General features: G+C 43.7%; 2 protein-coding genes across 2 annotated transcripts in view; one reads left to right on the top strand and one right to left on the bottom strand.

The window, feature by feature from the left end:
* Positions 1-22,832, bottom strand: part of LOC112990137 (uncharacterized) — a 265,179-nt gene that overhangs the window by 157,974 nt on the left and 84,373 nt on the right. The window contains exon 3 of the mRNA XM_026111677.2: positions 13,217-13,340. The gene's annotated coding sequence lies outside the window, so the exon portion shown is untranslated. The remainder of the gene's footprint in view (positions 1-13,216; positions 13,341-22,832) is intronic.
* The window catches only part of KCND3 (potassium voltage-gated channel subfamily D member 3), a 140,352-nt gene that overhangs the window by 40,661 nt on the left and 76,859 nt on the right, over positions 1-22,832 (top strand). The window lies entirely within an intron of this gene.

Here is a 22,832-nt window from a genome sequence, read left to right as displayed (position 1 = left end):
CTAGAGAAGCATAGAGAGTGGTAATACTTTTCCCTCTGCTTAAAATTAGAGACACAGATATTTAGTTTAGTTTAAACCTGTATATACACAGAAGAAGGCTGAAAGCTTATCCACAAGTGATCTAAACGATGGCACAAACTCAAATGACTCAACACAACAGATGTTCTTCATACCTGTCTGACTTTCCGCACAATGTGTGCTTTGATCCAAAAGCTTTTATGATAATGCTTGAGCCAAAGATTGCTGAAAAAAACAGAAAGACTCCTGTTGACTTGAGTAAGCCCTGGATCAAGTTGTTAGGAGGAAGCGAACATCAGTTTTGGAATCAGTAGTGTAACATGTACATGCACAAAAACAAAAATATGGTCCCTGGCTCCTGCACAATCACTGCAATAACTTATGTTAATTCTTCTCCCCATTTCCTCCCCCCTCTAAAAATACCTTGAAGCAGTGGTCTAGGAAGAAAGTATCACTCTAGGAAATACTGCCTGGCTGCTGACTCCTGCTCTTTAGATAGCAGGTGTTGCCAAGACAACACGCCGGGCAGGAGCGGTACATGTGCCGCAGCGAGCACAGGCATCCCGAGGAAAGGGGCAAAGCATCAGGCAGGTGGGGACTGGATTTCCATGGAAAATGTAATATTCACTTTGGAGGGGACTCAGGAAATTACCCAGGAAAGCATTTTTACCTTACTGCCCGCGTCAGAGCATGCCAAATTCCCTAGATCTAAAACTAAGTTCTAGACTCTGCAAATAAATCTGGAAAAAAATGGGTTTCCTGCTGCAAGCTACCTTGCAAAGGAAATAAACCTCGTGGAGTTTCTGTGCCTTCCCTTTTTGCTCTCTGAACCATTTCATTTTCTCGCCCTGTGCTCTCCCATCTCTATCCCCATGTATCCTAGGGTGGCAGCAGGTGTTTCCATGGCAACATAATATAAAGCAATCCTTTTCTTTTACATGGTAGAAATATTCAATGGCTGAAAAGAACTGGCTTGGGAAAACCTGGAAATTCAACTAAAAATAGGGAAGACAATAATGGAAGGTGATAGTGGAAAGCTGCCCGGGGACTACGGGATTTTACTGGAGGTCTCGTTACAGGCTGAACGTAATTTGGTGTCGCCTTTTTCACTCTAATGAGAGGACAGACAAATTTTGTTTTCTGGTAAGATATGAAGAACCTCTGGCTATACTGTCCGTTCATTCAAATCTATTATTAGCAGTAGTTCTCCTAATTCTATTTTATGCAAAAGAAGTGATTCGGAGGGACCTAGAGAGCAAGGACTGAGCAGAGTCCCAGGCTTCCTCCTAAGGAATGGACTCACTGGAAAGCATACGCTGTTACAGTAAATCAATGTAATTTGTGCTCCGAAGTCCTGCCTGGCTTTACAACAAGTGACAAATCAATCATTAGCCAAACATCCTTTGATAATCAGTGTGGTTACATTAATTATGATAAATGCTTTTAGCAGCTGCAGTATGTGGACGTGATGCATAATTTCATAGGAATCATATTATCCTACTTTTCTGTTCATGTCTGGGAGTGCAAAGTCTCTCAAAAACTGTATTAGCTTAATAGCTGAAACCAGAGTTTACAATCTATTCTTCCAAATGTTTAATTGTAGAAAATGCAGAGTCCATTTGTACTATCGTTATTAAATATTAAATAATATTCCTAGAAAAAGAGCCATTACCACTTTACAAACTACAAATATACAGAAGGACTGTATCAGTTTCCTGACCCAGGGGATTAATTGTAGCAGTTGCTGCACAGCAACACTGTACAACAGATTAGGACCTCACCTAATGAATAACACTATATCCAATTGAAATTGCAGGGAAATTTAGCTCGGCAGAGTGCAATTACCAAAGTTTAAATCTGATTGGATTGCGATATTTCTTTATTCTTAAAAAGTGCATCAGTTATGAATGGCAGAGAACAATAGATAAGGAATATCTATTTCTCATTGGTCTTAAAGAAAGAAAAAAACAGGGGTCTGAAAATTTTCAAATTAAAGTGACAAATTAAAAAAACCTGATCAATGGATACATCTCCACATAATTAGCCTTTGGTATTCATTGCCACAAGATCCAGTTGAGAATAAGAGTTCAGCTTACTTCTCAGGAAGACTGGACATTTTTATCAAAACCCGGAACTGATGGTCAAAATAACACAGTGTGAATTTAGGAAAGGTTATAATTCTTTTGAATTAAAAGAAAAATGTCCTTGGTGGTAAGTTTTCCCCCTCACTGCCTGCTCAAGGTCTTTTTTCAGAAGCAATTCACATTTATCACTGTGAATGACAGGATGCTGAACTGGATGGATTTCTGCAGGGACTGCTCACGACAGCTCCCCGTTTTTTATATTCCCTCTCATTCTAATGATCGCAAGGGGTCAGACCCTCGGTTTTATGTCTTCTCATCGCGGAGCTTTAGGAGAGTCTTTTCAGGGGATTTGGTAAAGCAGAACAGCTATATTAATTGTATAGGAAACAGAAAGCACATGTTTCAGCACTTGGTGCAGCATCTGTGTTATTTCTGCAGTAAAGCCTATTACTGTGACAAGGATTTTAAGTTCGGTTTTACACTAGAAAGAACTCGGGTGTTCAGACAGTAAAAAAGTGGGCATGGCATAAATATTTGGATAGACTATAAACTCACACACAGAGAGAAAGGGAGCGCTGCAGGAATACAACCTTCTGAAGGTAGCAGAATGGCTCCTTAGGGTTTGAGCTGCAATTTCTCATCCGGTACGGGCAGTGCAGTCTAGGTGATGGAGCAGTTTGACAAGAGCCTTGGTATTTTAGTGTTATGGGAAATCAAAATGAAAGAACGTGCAGGAAGGCTCCAGCTGAATTACAACCTGGCCTTCCTGAAAGAGAGGGGAGCTGTTATAGAGAGCACGCGAGGAGCCAACCCCGAGCGCAAGGCCTCAACAAGGAAGCTCCTGTTGTATCACCCAGCTGGCTGTTAGCATAATAGCAGCCCTGTGGCATCCTCAAGTCTGGGAAGAAAGCACAGGAAGGACTGGCAAAAGAGCAGTATTTAAAACATAAAGACATGTGAAAATTCTACTTAAAGCACTGCTCAGAGAGGAGTCTTCCCTCCAGAATTAGACTTCGTAAGACGCAGAACTTTCATAAAAATAATGAGGCCTGTAACAAATTCTGAGCCTAAACAACCTATTCCCAAAGCTTTATGCTTGGAGACATCCAGTTTCTAGGTTAAGGGATCTATCTATTTGAAGCATACAGAGAAAGACTTTGTAGAAGGATTTTAGGAAAAAAACCCACCACTTCAGAATAAAGGAGACAGAACGGACACAAGTCTAAGCACAATCCTGAAGCACTTGCATGAGACCCCTACTGCCACCTTTTACTACCTTGTTCTTTGGGATCTCACCGCAGCCTTTTCTTATCTTCTGTACCTGACTTCTCCCCGGGACTCTGTGTCCTCAGGTCCTCACAGATTCAGTGGTCCAAACGGTTTGTCCCTACCTTCCCCTTTACGTCTTTCGGGGATGTAAACCTGCACAGTTCCAACAGCTGTATCACTCTATACCACAGAGGGGTTTAACCCTGTATTTTCATCAATTTTCCTTAAACCTCTTGGCATTAGAAGATCTGAAAATAAACCCTCTTTCATATTTGGTTTGGTTTTGGAGTCTGATTTAGAAATGGTTTGAGAAGAGCTTTTTTTCTTCCTTTTTATCCTTTGTATCAGTCATTTCATCTGATATATGATAAGCTCAGATGAGTTTAAACTGATTCATCCCATTTTTTATGTTTAAATGTACTTTGCTGAAGCTCCATCATAATGTCACACACTTTTAAAATGAATAATTCATCCTGCCCACCTCTTCTGAAATGCCAAAAGGATACTACGCCTTATCAGATCAGAAGCAAACACCTTTACCAAGAAGTACACAAGGAAACAATATTGTTTAAGAAACAAGATCAGCCCAAATTGCACCACTGCAAACCTAAATGCAGAGACCTTGCGTGGGAAAGCAGAGATGAAAGCCCTGACGGCGAGCAAGGGCTCCTTTCCGCAGGAGGCTGGGCACAAAGGACCCGATTGCTCTCTGCATTAGGCACTGATGGCTCCGTGCTTCATAACGAGATTCGAGAAGTATCTGGGAATCGGTGACAGGGGCAGATAAGATTCTTCCAGCAAATGCCTGTCAAGGAGCTGTGTAAGAAATGACATTGATTTTATCCCCATGCTGCTGCTATTTCAGGGAGAGCCTTTGTCAGTTCTATATTTAGCCGTTATATTATGTACCTTGCTAATAGTCAGGTAGAGTTTTGTCAATTTTGAACCCAGCAGGGATCAGGTTAAGACTCCGGAATGAATGCCGCTTTGTGTGAAACCGGTGTTTGCCAACAGGAATAAAACACAGGTATAATGAAAGAAACCCAGAGACTTCTGAACAACAGGCAGAGGAACTTCCCACAGCGGTGTAGCAGGACGGCTTTCCGCGGTCCCTGCGGAAGGGTACATTTGCACTCTGGGGTCAGCCTGCGGCAGTCTCTCAGCCAGCACCACCCTTCCGAGCGCAGGACGTAGGTGGCTCGTGTGACATTCACGCACAACAAAACGCACTGCAGCACTCCTCAGGATGCTATTACGTGTGAAGAGCAGTGGATGCCCGGCCGCTGCGAGGGGGGAGAACGGACTAGGATGAAGGCAGATTAAGATAGTAGCTATTCCCAGGAGAGGGACCAGCCTCCCAGAAACCCCATGCTAGGTCTTTGGTTGGGAAAAGAGGGCTTGCTAGAAGAGGTGGGGGTTTGTAACCCCATGCTCACTTGGAATACTGTTGCTGTCCAGAAAGCAGCAATCTCACCCATTCATCCTCGACTAGCTTCGCCTCAGGAATTGCCCCATGCTTTGGAGTATCCATTCATCTACCCAGCAGGGAGCAAGGAGGAATATTCGGAAGATGCCAAGTAGGTCATTTCGCCATTTCATAGCACTAAGGGAAGGGAATCTGCAACTTGAGGTATCAGCTTTGTCACAGCTTAGGTACGTCCTGCGTGCATGTCACCTAACCGGCCAACGTGTACCAGTTCAAGGCAGAGGGGACCTGGAAAACTCTTGACTGAAGACTAGATTACATGGAAACATGAACGAGGCTAAATGATGTGTGAGCAGGAACGACAAAGGAAGCAAAGCCTGCAAATGCCAGGCATGGTAACTGACTGCATGTTCATCACCTGGAGACTTTGAACCAAGTAACCTTTGAAACTGAAGATCACTGCAGAGGAGCTCGAGGACCAGCGTTTTGGAAGGGGCACAGCTGGCAGGCAGGCAGCTAGGCAAACAGGCCCCCTTGCCAGGACCGCTTGGTCCCAGCAGCCCCCAGCATGCCGCTCAGACAGGTTTCCAGCACGCTCAGCAGCCCCCGGCACCGCCGGGACGGAGCCGCTGCGACAAGCTGCCACCCCCAGAAGCAGCGAGCTCTTCTCAAAACGCGGCCTTGCAGGGAGGAGAGCACTGCTCCTCTGGTAACACCGAACCAACACAGCTGACGACTCACCAGCCTCTTAACTTGCTTTTACACTGCACAAAGACAATGACTGACTTCAACCATCTTTCTCTCCTCCTTATTCCCCACTCTCGGAGATTACCTGGTTCATAGCACAGCATGTCCTACAAATTACGTATCAAAAGGCACATTACCAGGCCACGGAGCACTCCGTAACGCCAGTAGATGCATCATTACCCAGCACGAGATAGGAGGGCCTAAATCTTCATTTGTACTTCATGAATGTTTTACGCATACTTCTAAGGGAATTTTTACTGCCTCGCAGACAAGACATGAGACAAACTCTCCACTGGAGAAGCTAAGGGCATCTGGTCACTTCTGTTAAACGCTCGGAGCGTTACCGCGAGCGCTGCACGCTGTCACTCACGGCACGGTTTCAGACGCCAGGCAAGGACAGGACTCCACGTTGGTACCGCACGTATCGTGCGGTCTGGTTTTTGTGGAGAGAGGCTTTCAGAAAGCCAAGAGAAGCTCTCCAAACACCTTATGAGACTGGAATAAATAAAAATCAAAGCAAATTAAAAAACCTGTAAAACTCCACAGTCATTTTTCATCAAGTGCCCCATGCTGCTCATCAAACATTGAAAAGCAGTCTGTGAATATCTGAAAAAATGACCTCATTGTCATTCTTCAAATCTTTCCTTCAAGCCTTAGAGCGCAGTCATGCTTGCAAAGGAACATGACAGGAATCTGGAGTGCGATAGCCACGTTTTCACATTCACCAGCATTTTTTCACTCCATCTACCTTTTTCGTATGGTTGAAATGCAAAAGAAATGTGTCGGTGCAGCCCCTATACACTTACCCAGGCTCCCTCTAAAGTAACTTGTATGAGGAAAGAGAACAACAAGCCCAAAGGGTTTCTGCACTGCTTGCAAATCTTCCAGCGTCTTAGCTACAAACCCAAGCCCCTAAACCACATAAAGCGTTGTGCTGCTATGGACATTTCCCAGTCCCATTTGTCAGTGCTTTGGGGCAGAAACTCAGTGAGAAGTGCTCAGACCCCAATTGAGGAGTATGTCTATAATGCTTTATAAATGACTGAATCTTAACTGGTCTCTAATCTCGGAGGGCTAATTGCAAGTTCTCTGTACCCCAGTCAGAAACTCATCTGTGTGGGATCCCCTGCAAAGTGGGGTAGGGCAAAACAAAACCGTAAAACAGAAGGCATGGCCCGCAATCTAGGCGAGAGAGCAGGGGAGGGGAAACAGAGGCACGCGACAGAAAACCACGGTAGCACTCAGCTCTGAGCAGGACCTCCAGCGATACCTCCCAAGGGGTTTGGCTGTTTCTAACACAGATCTATGGCCAGAACAACTCCTGTCCACATTTTCGGCTCCTGGTAAGTCGGAGTCACATTTATGCCGGACGGTTCCTCAGGGAGCCGGTCCCTGCCGGAGCCCTGCAGCCTGACCAGAGGTCCACAGAGACCGAGGACTGCCTCGTGGCCAGACACCGGCGGAGCGGTGCAGAGTCCATTCTGCACTGGAGAGTCAAGTGTGCTGGCAGCATGGGCTGGATACAGAGGGATCAAATCATCCCAGGGAGGAAAGGCAACTGCAAGAGGTGAAGAGCTCATGGCTCACCCTCCGGTTAGGCTTCGGGTCACACAGACCAGAGGGAGTGTGGCACTCACTGAGGATTCGCAAGGCACCTGTGTTTTGTGAACAGACCAGGCAGCTGCTGTAAACGTAAATGCGTCTCCTGCTGAGTGACTTTTCTATACCCTAGTACTAGCACTGATTCAAATGAAGGAAAGTTTGGAAAACATCTTACTTCAGAGCATGCCTTCATCAGCGGAGTGCATCCCTGCATTCTGCAGAGCAAAGGCGCACAGCATTGCATCTCAGCATCAGGGTCTTTAGTAAGCGATGGGAGGTGGAAATAACTGCGTCAAGCAAGATATTCAATGCTACACGTCATGTTGCAGGTAGCATACCTGGTGCTAACCCTTCTCTAAAGGGAAAATGAGCCAGCCTGTGGCCTCAAGACAAGGGTAGCTCCTGTTCATACGATGGCACCGTGTTTCCATAAAGCCTGTGTAACTGGTGGATTTCAGGTGTGTGGGGGGGAAACAGTTTTTCCCTTTCCCACATAACCCATCATTCAGCAGCGTCATTTATAGCTGAATATAAAAGAAAGTTGCTCATTTCAGAAATCTTGCCAGACTCTGGGCACCTAAATGCCTAATGGAAGAAGCAAGGCAGAACGCTCTAATAAATAACCACTGGATGGGACACAGGAGATCAGAGGTTCATTAACAGCGTTTAAGAAAAGAAGGGAACATTATGGTCCTCTCCATATCGGCTGTTCAATGCTGTTTTGCAAAAGGCAAAAAACCCTTCTACTTGTGGACATACTGTAATCAGAAAGGGCTCATGACTGATTCAGCTAGCTCTGAAACATAGTAGTGTTTTCTATCAAGATCTGTACCCTCTTTTTACTATCATTATTTATTATGTGACTCAGTTTACTCTTTTTTTTCGCCTGGTCCCAGGCTGCTGGGAAGCTACCAATAGCTGCTAGAAGATATTCTCTGCTCCAAAACCCTCACAATTCGAGAGGAGATAACTGAAGGGTGGAAGGAACCCATCGTGAAGATGAAAAATAGGGGCATATAGACTAACTCCTGAACTATGCTGAACTCTGTTCCTAATTCAGCAAAGCAGATCAGCATTGATTTACACAGTGCTTACAGTAAAGCAGATGCCTAAGTGGTTTGCTGGATCATGACTGGGACACTGAGAGTCTTGATGGATTCAGCCCAGCATTTCCCTGTAGTATTTAAGTCACTTTTGTTACATTTTGCTATATTTCTATCACTTCAAGGAGAATATCCAGCTCTATTTCCTACCAGCCTTCTGCAAAAAGTAGTCTAATAAAACTCTGTAACGAGTTCTTACTGCAGAAAAGCTTTCCCACCATTCACATTTTGGGCACCTTTCACCTTGTATCCCCATAGAAAATGACCTTTCCAACAACTCATGGCTATGATCTGTTAACACTGAATTTTACATTGCATTCACATCCCCAGTGACACGACTTAAATCTGAACCAAGACAAGGGTAAAAGGTGTGGAAAAAAAATCCAGATTTAGGGGGTTTTTTTTTATAAATGATGATTCCATTTAAGAAAGAGAAAGTACTATTCAAGAGAGGATAAAAGATATCTTCTATAGGAACACATAAATTTAGAGAGGGACACACTACCTTCATGACTCACAGAAGGATTTATTACCTATATTGTCTTCTACCATGACAGCTTAAAACTCATCTGTTGCAAATGGTGTGAAACTACATTCCTGCAGTACAAACATGCAGGAAAATGATCCACTGATTAAAATACTACCTTAGGGTTTAGGCTGCGTGGGCTCAAGGTGCTCTTCTGCTCCAGAGCCTATGTGACCAAAGTATCTTTGCCCCTCAGTTTGTCATTAAAGATTGTGAGTAAGCCAGCTGTTGCAGTTATATGGATGAAGTCAGGTAATAAAAGAGACAAGACAAACATCCTGTTTTGTTCTTGATTCATATCATTGACTAACATGTAGCTTAATTAACCAACCTTTTCTCTCTATAGGACATCCTGCCATCACTTACCATATGTAAAACACTACACAGAGTGTCACTATATACTGTTCTTCATATGAAAGAGCCATACCACAATGTCACCATAATAACTGAACCTACCATCAGCAGTCTAGATAGAAGTGCCAGTGATGTAATGGGCCATAGAGACTGAAATAGCCTCTCAGCTCTGTAGCTGATGACTTTCGCGCTAATACACATTAATGGGACTGTGTGGGGAACAGAGCTAATTCTTGCTGAATCATTCATAGGCCTTTTTCCTGGTTGTAAATTATCCTCAAACTGGGGGCTGTTCTTACCACAAGCATTAGCACGCAACATTTCCCAACCAAAATACTGAACAGGCAAATTCTAGCCCATGAATTGCTCTTCCCCTGTAATATTCCTCCTATTTCTGAAGTCTGTGGTTCAAGTTAAAGGCCTGGCACCCTCAGTCACAGGGGAACCGTTCTGCCTTCGGAGACTCCCAGCATTTAGTCACTTCTGCACTAACTCTTCAGACAGCAACATAAACAAGTATTTGCAAGGCTTCCACTTTTCTCAGATGCTCTCATCTCAGCAGCCTGGATGCAGGTGAAAATACCTCAAAAGCTCCTCAAAAGGTGTCACAGCAGAGGAGCAAACCTCAGCTGCCACAGTAGTGTCAGATGCTTTGTCTGCTCTTCCCTTTCCCTCCCGCGTGACACATGCAGTCCTGTGCCCGGGAAGAAGGGGCTCTTCTTTTCCGTTGCTTCCCTTGCAAGGCAGCGCTAGGGAACGCAGCACGTTTATTTGCATACCAGAGCCTGTCCTGCTATTCGCGCCAGCGATAACGACTGGATGTGATAAATGCCTCATAGCAACAAAAGTAAGAGAAGGAAGGGGAATGTGGTGTTTGACAACTAGATGAGTAATCGCCCTGAATTCCCTGCTTCTCCCTAATCCTCAGCTGAGTCACTAGGTGCCTGTTGACACCCAGGGCTGGGTGACTCCTGTCTTGGAGGCTGCCAGGGATTTTTGCCATACAGCAACGAGGAGTTTTGATTAGCTGACTGTTTCTTGTTTGTTTTAATTAGTAATTTATTAGTTGTATGCTAAAATGCACATCTCAACTATCAAACCGCATTGCTGGAATTCAGAAAGTGTCTGGATGTGGATTCTGTTGCCTCGTGAGCCATGTGGGTATTTGCTTTGAACACGATGTCCCATGGTGGGAGAGCGTGCCTCCAGGAGCGCTCCCCTGGGTCATCCTGTCTTACCTCGTCTCTTCCCATCTCATCTGCCACCCTTGGCAGCGCTGGAGAGGGTTAGACCCCGGACTGCCCGTCAGGGCGGCTCGTCGCATCGGCGGATGCAGACAGGCCCTGGCATCCACAAGCACTGGGAGGTTCATTGCAGGACGCCCACTGATCTCCAGTGAGATTTTCCCTGAGGATTCATCTGGTGGTGTTCCCGTCAGGGTAGCGGATTCAAATGAGCTTGAAACCTCTGCATTAACCACACTGTAGTGTTTGCTCCTCATTGTTTCTGCATTCACATCAATCACTCACATAAAAATTAATGGGAAATAGATAAAGAAGGTCATAAATAGCACTAGAGTGGGTTCAGTTTAAAACTCACTACAATGTCCACAGAGAGCCGAGAGAGGTTTTCACTCATCGCTAGTGCACAAGCTTTTACTGCAGAGGCATTCTGCACAAAGAACTGCTCATTTTGTACATTTTACCAGCACACAGCTCCTTCTAAGTGTATGTAGCTGGTTATTACACAAATCCCGTACATAGTCCAACTGTTGTCAGGAGGCCACTGGGAGGGTTTTTGCGGCATGTGACTAACACCATCATCAGAAAGAATTAGGCAACTTATGAAATTTCTAGACAAGTGCGGGACCTTTGTGGGACCTTAGCAGTGACCTTTGCCTGATGGTTGACAGATCAGCTGCACGAAACGTGCCTGACCTGCTAATTTCCATTATTCGCTTGACCGCAGGACACTCCTAACGGTGGTGGTTATAAAGCATGCGTCTTTTGCCTTTAAGATAGCAGCTGCCTTTTTTCAGCCTTGTAAGTTTTCACATGACAACAGGATTTCTCCAATGATTTGCCCAGGACTTTTCCAGATTCTCCAAGTTCTCTCTTAATGACCAAAGCCAACAGCATTTCCATTTGCCAGTGTTACAACTTCAGGTTTTACTGCTTCTGCACACAGAAATGCATGAATGCTTTATAATTTTTTCTCTTGACTACTCTTATATATTCTCTGATATATTATACATTACTCATACACTCCTATACATTCTGATAATCTTTCTCCATTATAACCCTAGATGTCAAATAATTGCCTAGAATTAAACACAACATTCTGGTTTATTGGCTAGGCTAATTTGTTTAAATTTGTTTTCCTTTTTGTGAGAGAATTGTGAACATCAGCACTTTACAGAATCGTTTCGTAGCCCCTCTCCATGCCTCCTCTCCCCCTTCACAGAAATATTAAATTTTTGTTTTACTTGCACCTCCTCTTGTAAAATGCAGTAACTTCACTCTCCAAGATACTGCCTTTAATCAAGATGTTACTCTGATTCACTCTTATGCACTTGCTCCCTGTGTGGGCTCAGATTAATTTTTAGACTCTAATGACTGACACATTTTTAAAATACATTTCGGTTGCACGCTTACAATAGATCCCAAGTGCAACTCCGCAAGTGCAGATGATTACAGCCCCAAACACTTGGCCTTTGCGATCTGGAGGATGAGGTGTGGGTGGAAGGGTTCATAGCCATGCTCCTGATGGTGGGTGCAGGTGCGGAGCCTCGTTCCACAACCTCTGCATTAGCACCTGACTCTCCGGGCTGCTGCTGGTGGCAGTGGAGCTGCCAGCTGCCCAGAGCCCAGCACACCGCCTGCACTGCGTGTCCTGCCTGCCCTGTGCTGACAACAGCTGTGAAATCGATCTCAAGTCCCTCTTCCTCCAGCTGCACAGGGACACAAAGGTGCTTTCCAAAAGCCCAGGATAGATAATGTTGTTCTGACTTTACTAAACAGCCCAGAGCAAACCAGTAACACCACTTTCCGTGGCTCAGTAATACAGTTTCTCAAGCTATTGTGTTCCGCTGCATGCAAAGCGATTAGTACATCAACCTGTTAATACTCCAGTTCCTCTCCCCAGCACAGGAGTTTGCTCTCTGTAACTGCCAACGAGAGAGATGAAAACAGCAGTATGCTTATTCTGAGCATGGCACAGGGAACCTGAGACTAGGCAGATGTCCACCTAGAAGGGAGAACCAGCAGCAGCAGCCCTCCCTTGGCCTCATGCCAAATTCACAAATATTTTGTCATCTCTGCTGTGACAAAACATAGGTGATCACTACGAGAGTATTACAAAGAGCTCCTAATGGGAGGGCATTTTGATTAGCAGATCCTGCAGCGAATCTGCATACACAAAGACAGGCACTTCCTTTTCTCAGGGAGCAACTTCCCGGTCCTCCTCAGCCACAAACACTTCAGCTCGCTCACACATCCTTGAACCCTCTGCAGCTCCCATGTTTTTTCTGGAGAACACTGATTTGGTTCTCTCCGAGACACTGTGGAGTCACAGACTTTGCATGCGATACCTGGTAAATGAGTTCTCCCACAGATGGAGGAGGGAGGACACTTACCATGACACTCTTGATGGCGACAGTGCCGACACCACACACAGCATCTTGAGCCCCTTAATACTGAATATCCCAATATTCAGTGAAGGCGGCTGCTGCATTTCCCCCAACTCTGCTGACATTCTCTCTCCCTTAAATGAATCATACACATCCAGCCCAGCTCATCCACTCAAACCACTGACATTCTTCCTGAGGCACAAGACACTTGTTCATGTACACGAGCAGTGAGAGAAACCCCTCTCTAAGAAGAGCTAAGTAGTTTTATATTTGGTCTCCCTGGTATATGAGAGATTATAATATCACTGGTCATGTTGGTAAACACTGACAAAGGTGACAAAATGCAGAGTTAATCCTTGCTGCCTGCTGAAACCAAATATTCTGTCCAATTTGGTAACGAGGACAGAAACAAGCTCTGTGGCCTCAGTGTAGTCATATTAAATATTTAATGTTACTTACTGAATAGATGCAGGGTCTGAACTTCCAGCTGATCGTTGTAACATGCAGATACTGGGGAAGAATATGGAAAGCAGGCACGCCAGCAGCTCAGACTGGATATGAATAACTGGAAGTTATTCTTCAGCTGAAAAGACAAATGGGCAGTATTAAAGTATCAGATAAGAAAAAATGTTCCCTTTATTAAAAAAAAAAAAAAAAGTAGATTCTTTACATTTAGCATAAAATCTGCTGTAATTACCTAGCAGTTGGAAAGCAATTTGCAACAGGCTTTATTGTTCAGCATCTGTACCAAATTTTCAGGGAAACATCCACCAGGGAATAAAGTCAAATGAGATGTGCCACAGTAACTACAACATTTAAATGTTTGCACAATGGAAATTTCAGTGAGGCTTACATGAACTATAATGCAATTCTATTTTTCTGTTGCTGTTTTTGTTTACTACTTAAGAAGCTATGGGTTTGACTCTAGTTTCCCCTTCTCCCATCTATACACACATACACCAGGAATGCTATGAACTGGTAAGGTTAAATTACAAAAAAAAAAAAGTCATTGTCAGAAGAAAAATCAAGTCTGTTGCAGTCATACACCAGAGAAATTATATCAAATACCACCAGAACTTCATAATTTATCAGTGCATATATCTCTCTGGTTTTAATCTCCACAGTAAAGAGACAAAATAGGAAAGCTAATTTGTAATTCAGCCAATGATTTGTAAATTCACATCATCCCAGTTACTATTTCAGACAGTGAAGAAGTTGGAGGTTCACACAAGACTTTGAGCATGCTTAAATGAAAAGGAAGCTAAATTTTACTCTTGCTTATCCTGGTATAAGTCTGGCCTAACTTCACTGCAATCAAGATAGTCAGTAGCGGTGTGACGGAAATAGAGGATCACTTCAAGTTTATACCATTAAAAAAATAAAAAAAGTCTTATTTTCCATCTCCCTGAGGCAGGGATCATACATGGGAAGTCGCTCAGGAGTTCTCTTTTGCTTCAGGTGTTTCCACCCCTGTGCCTCACAGCAAGAGAAGAGGAGCCTGTCTCCCCAAAATGTTAAGTTTTCAGGGCACCTCATATGTTGCATAATGACAGTCACAACATTACGGGATGTCTGTTTATTCTTTCTTTCTTTTCTCACTGGTTAAACAACATTCCTTCTGATTTTATTTCAGACCATCAAATAAAATAGCAAAGCCTCTTTGCAAAGAAACCTATCTTACATTCAGTTTCAGCTTGAAGCTAAACAATATAAACAAATTCATCCCTTTTGGTAATGAGGTTTTGATTGCAAGAGTGCTTGAAATTAAGGAATATTAACACATTCCTTATACTTTTCTCCCATCCAGAATTATCTTTCAGAACTCTAACCCCGGTTTTGTTACCCGACATCACCCTGCCCAATCAGGCTGTGTGCCCTCAAGCCTCCGAGCAGGTTATTAGTCTTACAAAACACGCAGGATTAAAAGTGCATGTCTTTAAGCTCTACAGGGTGCATTTTACTGAGAGTGATTGCGTGGATACAAATGAGAACAGAGCTTGATTCTAGATGTTTACAGTACCATGCAATTTGATTTAATACACTGACTTCTGACAGAAGGTGAGTTCCAGGAGGAGGAAATTATGTCCCCTTTCTGATCAGGAGCGAAGCACACTTGAATGGGGAAATCAAAGTCTTATTAGGTAAAATAATTCCCTCATTCAACGGAATAAGGGAAAATTCAGCCAACACTCACAGAAATGCGATGATCTGTGAGTGAAAGGAGGCAATGCAGATTTGATGATAGGAAGGATGCGACTACATGCTCTATGGGCTGGTAGGAAAGCCAGGAATAATAGAGAGCAAGGAGAATCAGACAGACATTCACAAAAGTCCTAGACTTTATTCAATGAATAATTTAAAGTCTATTTCTGATCTGCACAGGAGGTCACTTGATCTCCAAAAGGGAGCAATGGGAGCCCCATCACTTCTTCCATTCAAAATTCAAGCGGACAAAGTGATAGGAAATACACGGCACAGAGCAATCATACAGCGGCTTCAGGGGAAAGGACTATTTGACCTTATTAGACTTCCACTCTTTCTAGTATTTTTGACTTGTTTGTAGCCCTGGGAGTTCGCAATCTAAACTAGCATCACAGGGTAAATACTGACACTACACATCAGTATATGCAGACCGAAGCCATGGTTGCCAGTTTTTTCATATCTAATGGTTTGGGTGTACTTCTCCCAGGTTTCGTAGCAAAAGGCACAGTTTTCAGCCCTTCAAGGCCAGATTCTTGTCACACCATGCACGAGACAGACAGATTGTAACGAATATGATTTCTCACACCCCCTTCAAAGGACAAGTGAGAATTAATATCCACTGTTCTGACAAGCTTGGCTGCTTCTCTCTCCCCCTTCTTGCCTGCCCACCCCATTCACAAAGGACTGAGAAGAGACAGGTTGTTATGCTCTTCTTCCCTGTGATCCCTCCTGAACGGTCTGGCGTGCAGAGCGGAGTGAGCTAGACAGTGCAGAGCAGCATGGACATGTTCCCCCCGACCACAGGAAGCTCGGAGAAGAATTACTAAGCATTGTTTATATCTGTTCCTCTGAACTACATCTTCCTTTCAGAAAGGGACTGTTCTCCCTCCAAGTATTACATTAGACTTCTCTAACGACACCAGTCATTCTGTCTAAGAAGGAGAATGCTGCTTCTGTTTCACAGGAAATACAGCAGATAGGAGCAGAGGACATGGTTTGTCTGGTGATTTGTTACATCCCAGCACACGCACAATCCATGTGCATATCCTAGATTGCAATAAGAAGGGAATTACCACTTTGCTGGAAATTGAATGGGCCATCTTCTACATCAGAAAGCCCTGTGGGGCATGAACCGTCATTTACTAGGCCTTCTGCAAACAAGTACCACCAAGCTGGATGAAGCCTTTCAGATGTACCAGATGATAGCATTGCATTACGACAACCTAATCTTGAAATTCGTTTTAGTATGACAATACCAAGTACTGAAGAGGAAGACTAGCTGCTACCCAACATGGCCCTTGAGCCACTAAGCAGCCTCAAGAACTTACCCCCGACTACAGCCCCAAAGCATGCAAACACAGTGACAGACAAACCTCATCTTTCTTAGAGCCTCAAGAGTTGGAGAAAGGGATACAAACATGAGCTAAAGGTGAGGAACTAAATCACATCAAGGTTAATGACGTCAGTGACTTAGCCAAGGTCTCACAGATTGTTCAGCAGCAGTAATTGAGAACACTCGTGTCCCAGCCCAGTCCTACAGTCATCCCTCCTACCTTGCTTCAGAGGCAGTGGACCCATTAATGAAAGACATCTGCTTCTGCAGATCTGACATCTCCAGCAAGCATCCTATTCCCAGGATTTGAGGGAGCAGAGCACATTTGCAGAAAATGGAAAGAGCGTCGTAGGACCAAAGGTAATCTCAACAGCCCAGTTTTCCCAGTCCATTAGGTGAGAACACTCTTCTGTCTCAGGTGCAAGCCACTCATTCATTTGCTCAAATAGTCCTTTTATTTCCCTCCTCTGCTGAAATCACACAGGTTTATCCATTTGCTTTCTTAACTAGCTTTGATTGTCTGTCCTACAAATATCCTTGACAATAAGGTCCATGGTCAGGAAAGAACGTATGCTCAGTTGACCTTGTTCAGCACATTTGCAGTGGCTGGGTTTGCCCATAAATAACCATGCTGCAAAAGGTGAACACGAACAATTTATATGTAGACACATACAGAGAGGATTTTTGGTTCTGGGCAAAAGCTCAGATACAGTTTCTCTAACTCCTATTCAGCTGCAGTAATTTCATGTCCCTGGGAAGAAGGAAAAAAAAAACTTCAAGCATGAGATTATTACATTTTGCACATTACACCCTGATAGAAACTAAAAATAGACTCTGATGGTTGCTAAGTGCATTTCAAATGGCTTTCCTCAGAGGTAAAAATGGGATTTTATTTCAAAAAGCAGAAGGTGGGATTTATAACATCTTGGGAAAGAGCTGAACAGAAAATCACCAGTTGTCAGGATGGAAGAAGCAGGGAGCTTGCGATCCCTTCTCTTCTCAAGAGGGAACACGGGATGTTTTGTTCCAGGACTACCCAGGCCTTCCTCAGTGCTATATTTAAAGAATACAAAAGCAAACTCACAGCACTTCTCGTGCTCACCCTTTCTACAAAACCCAGCACTCTTAGAAGTCCCATCACACCACAAGGCACATCTACACTGAAGACAGCAGGTTAATATAAGAACACCTGTACTAGGTTTAGGTGACTTCACTTAGCTAGAGCAGCACAGAGCTCCGCGTGAGCTAAGCTCCCTGCTTCCCAGGGTAGGCCTGTCGGGGACAGCTCGGGGAACACTGCAAAGAAGACAGGGAAACCGTCAGCTTTAACTCATTAATTAACTGTGCCATTTGGCATGGCACAATTCATGTAAAAGAGCCTGTGTAAAATAAATGCATGTGTTTTATTGTAGTTAAGATTGTGTTAAGAGTGAAGTCTGTTTGTCTTTAGTCTGACCTGTGCAATTCTTCTAAGGTCTGAAATACTGGAACATAGAGACTGACTGCCATTCTAATTAAAAACACAGTGATTATCATTTTGCAATAAAGAAAATGAACCGTTATAATAAAGATTTATAGTTATAATGGAAAGCTATCTTATGTCAGAACAATTTTTGAGACACACTCCAGGTATTAAGAGAGCCATCTCCTGCAGCAGTAACTGCTTCAGGACTAGGCGCCTTGTTAACGTGCCCACCTGGCAGAAAACGGTCTCTAGATAATTAGAATTACAGCCATGCAAATAGTACGAACAAACTAGCCAAAATGTTTAGATGCTATTAAAGCTTATGCAGAAACAGTTGCAAGTAGACAGAGAAAGATCAGCTTGGGTAGGATAGTAACCGCAAACTCAAGCATCCTAGGCATAATTTGGGAACTGTCACAGACTTTCCCCGTGACCCCCAAACCTCTCCACTATTTGGGGGAAGGAGAGGGAAGGGGCATAAGAGGGTATTATACTAAAACATTAGGAGGAGAGTAAATTGATGGTTCTAAGAAAGCAAGTGTTAAAATAATGGAGAATCATGCCCTGATGTGGAAGGACATATTGTAACAAAGAATAATGAAGAGGAACCTCATTTATTTTCTTGAATAACCTTTTTCTTATAAATTCACTGTCTCTTTATCAAGGCATCATAGAAAAGAGCATTATAATGGCTGGAAAATAAAAGCTTTTTTTAAAAATTAATTTTGTCAAAGGAGACAAGCTTAGGGTTTTTTTTTTTTTTTTTTTTTTTTTGCATGCGCTGTCAAGCCTAAGATCTGGGCTGTACGCATTCGTGAACAGCAATTGTATCCAAACAGATAAATGTCCTAGGCTTGTTCTGAACACTTAGTGTGGTTTCTCTGTCCCAGCTTTCAAATGATGTGGATTTGCAGACTGTTGATATTCAGTGGCACCTGTGGTTAATATGAGAATATAGACTGTTCCGTTTCTGCATTGTATAGGAAACCATACGTAAATGCACAGCATGAAGTTTAGGAGACAGTTGGGTATGCAGACAACTGCTAACTGCCTGCAGGGGTACTGGTTATCCATCACCTACGTTCACTGTAACGACTGGAGATGGACTTGGGAGACTTGAGAGCTCATGAGGGAGGCCGACAACTTCTTTCAGTTCGGGAAATGGCCCCGTGCTTAGCACCAGGGGAGCCGAGCTGCTTCAGAGAAAAGCTGCAGACACCGCACCGACTTGTCACGGGACTAGACTGTGGTAAACAAAACATTGCACAGGTCAGGACTGTGAGGATACAGCAGTTTGATGAGTCTTGTTTCAGAGACGTAAGGTGATAGAGTCTATACCAAACCCCTCGGTAGGTTCTTCCAGTGGTTAATTCCCTTTATGGTCAATACCTCAGACCTCCTTTCCAGTCTGTGTTCGTCTAACTGTTTTCCTGCCACTGGATCTTGCTATATTTTTGTCTGCTAGAGAAGCGGTAAGGAAAAGCTTCTGCTCTTTCCCAAATAAGGAAGTAAAGCTGAACTAACACCAAAAATATTTCTGAACATCCCCCTCAGTCAGCTCAGTCAAGTGCTCCTTGGCTGGATCAAAGATGGGGAAGGCTTTCTTGGCTTGACTGGTGTGTCGTGCTTCCCGGCTGGGCAAGGATTGCGAGCTCCACCCGAACACATCAGGTGGGCAAAGAACGGCAGAACCCCAGGTTATTACAGGAAACACTAAATAGTATCTCTAAACACTTTTGTGTCGCGGCTCCTCTTTAGAGCCTCCGGGGTTACCCTGCGGCCGGCGGTGCCCATGGGAGGGCTGTGCCGGGCACGATCCCGCGCCAGCGCTGCAGCAGCAGCGGGAGCAGGGCCAGGAGGAGCTAGGCCTGGATCAGGAAGGAATGGGAAAAGATGGAAATGAAGAACTTGAGGGGAAAGAAAGTTTTTTCAGCAGACATCCCTGTAGTCTGTAAGACAAGACCCTGACCCTACCCTCTGTTAAGTGCCCAGCGCACTTCGTGTAAGCTGAGTGAATCGCCCTCCCTTCGGATTCATAATAAAATGGAAGAGAGAGAGAGAAAGAGCCATTCCAACAAAAGGAATTTACCTCTAGAACTTCAATTATCAGGTCAGATTTTAAAAGGAAAGCAGACTATCAATCCTGTCTTCCTGAATGTTTCACAAACAAAATCATTGTGGTTAAGAGTCTGTATTGATACGACAAAAAAACAGGAAATTGCAAAGTTGTGACTGACAATTTATCCCCAACCCAGCCTGTACAAAGGCCTCTGGGAATTATTAACGACCCACTTTGTCCACAACTTACTTGACTTTAATAGTTTTTTTTCCTTTTATGGGAGAATTTGGGACATTTTTTGTCAAGTACTAGATAAGTCTTAATCACAGTGAAGGTTACAGGGAAAGTAAGAACGTTCTTCTGATGCACTGATTAATAACCTAATGACAGGTTTTTCTCCACTGAATTCAAAAGACACATTGAAAACCTCATTACAGCAAAATCCAGGTAGTTTGAGTAATGTCTGCTTTTATTTTTTTTAATGAAAACCACTGTTAGTTTTCATTCCTGAAAAATGTTACGCTTACTATGCAAGTCAGTGTATGATAAAATAGCAGAATATTCACCAGTGCCAAAGGGAGGATTTTAGCAGTAAGCTTCAGTGCAATGTGAAATATTGCAACAATTATTCTTTGTGATATGTTCATCTTTCTTTCTCAAACAAAATGCAAGGTTATTAATATAATCTATCAGTTTCCCAAAACCATCCAAAACTTTGTCTTTAATTATAAAATGCTAATTTTGTGTACCTGGAATCCCTGGGCTCACTGTGATCAAAAATCACTGATGCAATTTAATTCAGAACCTCCCATTTTCACTCTGTGCAGCTTTTTGACTAAGCAGAATCTAAATGCGTGGCTGTTTAAAGATGGCCTAGATGACAAATGTATTTATGTGTATATGAATATATACACACATACACACACAGGCTTACATGCATATAGGCTTCATTTAAAAATGTAATGGAAAACATTCTCAGCCATAGTTACCTAGACTGCAGGTACACAAGAAAAAACAAACTCTCATGACTATGTCCAAAGCAGTAAGAAAAGTGAAAACTCAAAACAACAGACTGATGTCCAGAAACAAGTACAGATGAAGACTAATATTTTTACTGATAATGCCCTGTGTATCTGGATTTAATAGTCTGGATAATGTGATGAGTGTTATTAGCATGCTAACGTAAATGTAATCAAATCTCATGACTCAAGTGTACAGGGATCACCATGGGAAATAAATAATTAAATGTTTTATATTCCTCTAAACTCTAAAGCACCGATTCGGCTGCAGGTAGTGCTTCTCAGGCTGGATGATCCGGCCACGCGATCTTTCCTGCTGCAGCAAGCGGCTGCGCTGCGCTGCTCGAGCTCCCCTCGCCTCCCAACCCCTGCCATAAACGCAACCCTTCCCACTCGAACCGTCGCCCTCACCTCGATGAGCGGCATCGGGCCAAGGAGGCCCCGGAGAGAAGGGCTTTGTTTCAAGGATTCCCTTAGCTCATTTACACCATTTCTGGCCTGGGTGTGGAAAGCAGCGAGATCAGGGTCAGCAGGTACAGCGTGAGTTTCGGTGTACTTTAACAGACAACAGTCCGCAGAATGCGCATTACATAAACCAGCGTTGCAGAAAGGCAGGAATTTAAATCACTAGCTGCCATCTGCCTACAACAGGTTCAATGCAGCGGAACTGGGCAGAGTAAGGGCGAAATCCATCACGAAACGTGGCACTTCCAGGGACTGACAGCTGACACAGTAGGTGACAGAGCACTGACCTTTCTCCATCTCTCATGAAATGGGCAACTAAATCAAGATGCTGCATGCTATAGCGCATCTACCTTTACAACACCTTACAGCCGAACCTCGACAGTGCAGAGGTTTTAGACTGCCCTGCAAATGACGGTTTCTTGCTAAAGACCACAGCTGGAGCACAGCATCAGAGCAAACTCCATTTTCCTCCCAGTACACTGGGAAATGCAATATGTGTCTGTACAGAAGACCCCAGCACAGGCACGGGGCTGTCCATGGATTCTGGCCAGGTGATAACCTGAACAGTGAGATGAGAGATATTTTCTAGTCACAGTTCCAGCTTTTATTAATGCAACCTTTCTTAGGTTTTTGTTGCCTTTTGATTTTATTTGCAACAATTATGTGACACCAAATTAGCTAAACAGCAGCAAAGTAAAAACAAACTTTGTCACATTTGAGTTGCTGGGAGCAATACACATTTATATTCCAGTTGATGGATAATGCTCAGAGAAGTCCTTGTTCTTTTTAATCTCCATGTTCTTCATCAATTATACCTCTCATGAGATTCATCCCTAGCACAGCAGGCACCAGCCTCAGCAGCTCCTTCTGCCATCGACCCTTTGCTGAGCCAGTGTAATTTGAAAAGCTTTGGTGGGCAGGAGGTGTGATGCGGAGAAACAAAACAAATGTATGCAGCATCGATTTTTCATTTTGCAAACATTTTCCAAGCCTACAGAGAGGACGTTAGAAGCAAACTGACACCTCTGTCACTAAACCCAACACCCGTCCTACCACATGCAATCATGCCATACCATATCATTCCCTTCATAAACGTAACAAGCTGCATCCGATGCACCAGCATTAATATTTCCCTGTCTCTACTGGGTATGCTCCATCTGATGCAACCTGCACTGACTTTACACCGTTAACTCATTTCAACTGCTACAAAAACCCTGGATAAATATTTGGTTTCTAGAGCCTTTTATGACCCATTTCTCTCCACTTTAAATGTTTTGGCACAGAAATAGCATCAAAGAGGTAAACAGAACTTGTTACTCATAATATCCCTTTAATCTTATAAACAGTGTTCAGTAGATACAGATCTCAGCCATGCCGTAAGATTAATGCTCAGGGTCCGGCCCTGAAGGAAAGCGGCACTGGGTGAGCAGCTCGGTGTAGCAGAGGATATTTCTCAAGGTGACATGACCCCACAAAAATATTTGTCAGTGACGTGCTGTGCACGGTGAGAGCTGGAGGGTCACCCTAAGTAC

Source organism: Dromaius novaehollandiae, chromosome 27 (genome assembly GCF_036370855.1).
Source record: "Dromaius novaehollandiae isolate bDroNov1 chromosome 27, bDroNov1.hap1, whole genome shotgun sequence".
In the NCBI taxonomy this organism is placed as follows: domain Eukaryota; kingdom Metazoa; phylum Chordata; class Aves; order Casuariiformes; family Dromaiidae; genus Dromaius; species Dromaius novaehollandiae.
This window is presented reverse-complemented; position numbering and strand designations above follow the sequence as displayed.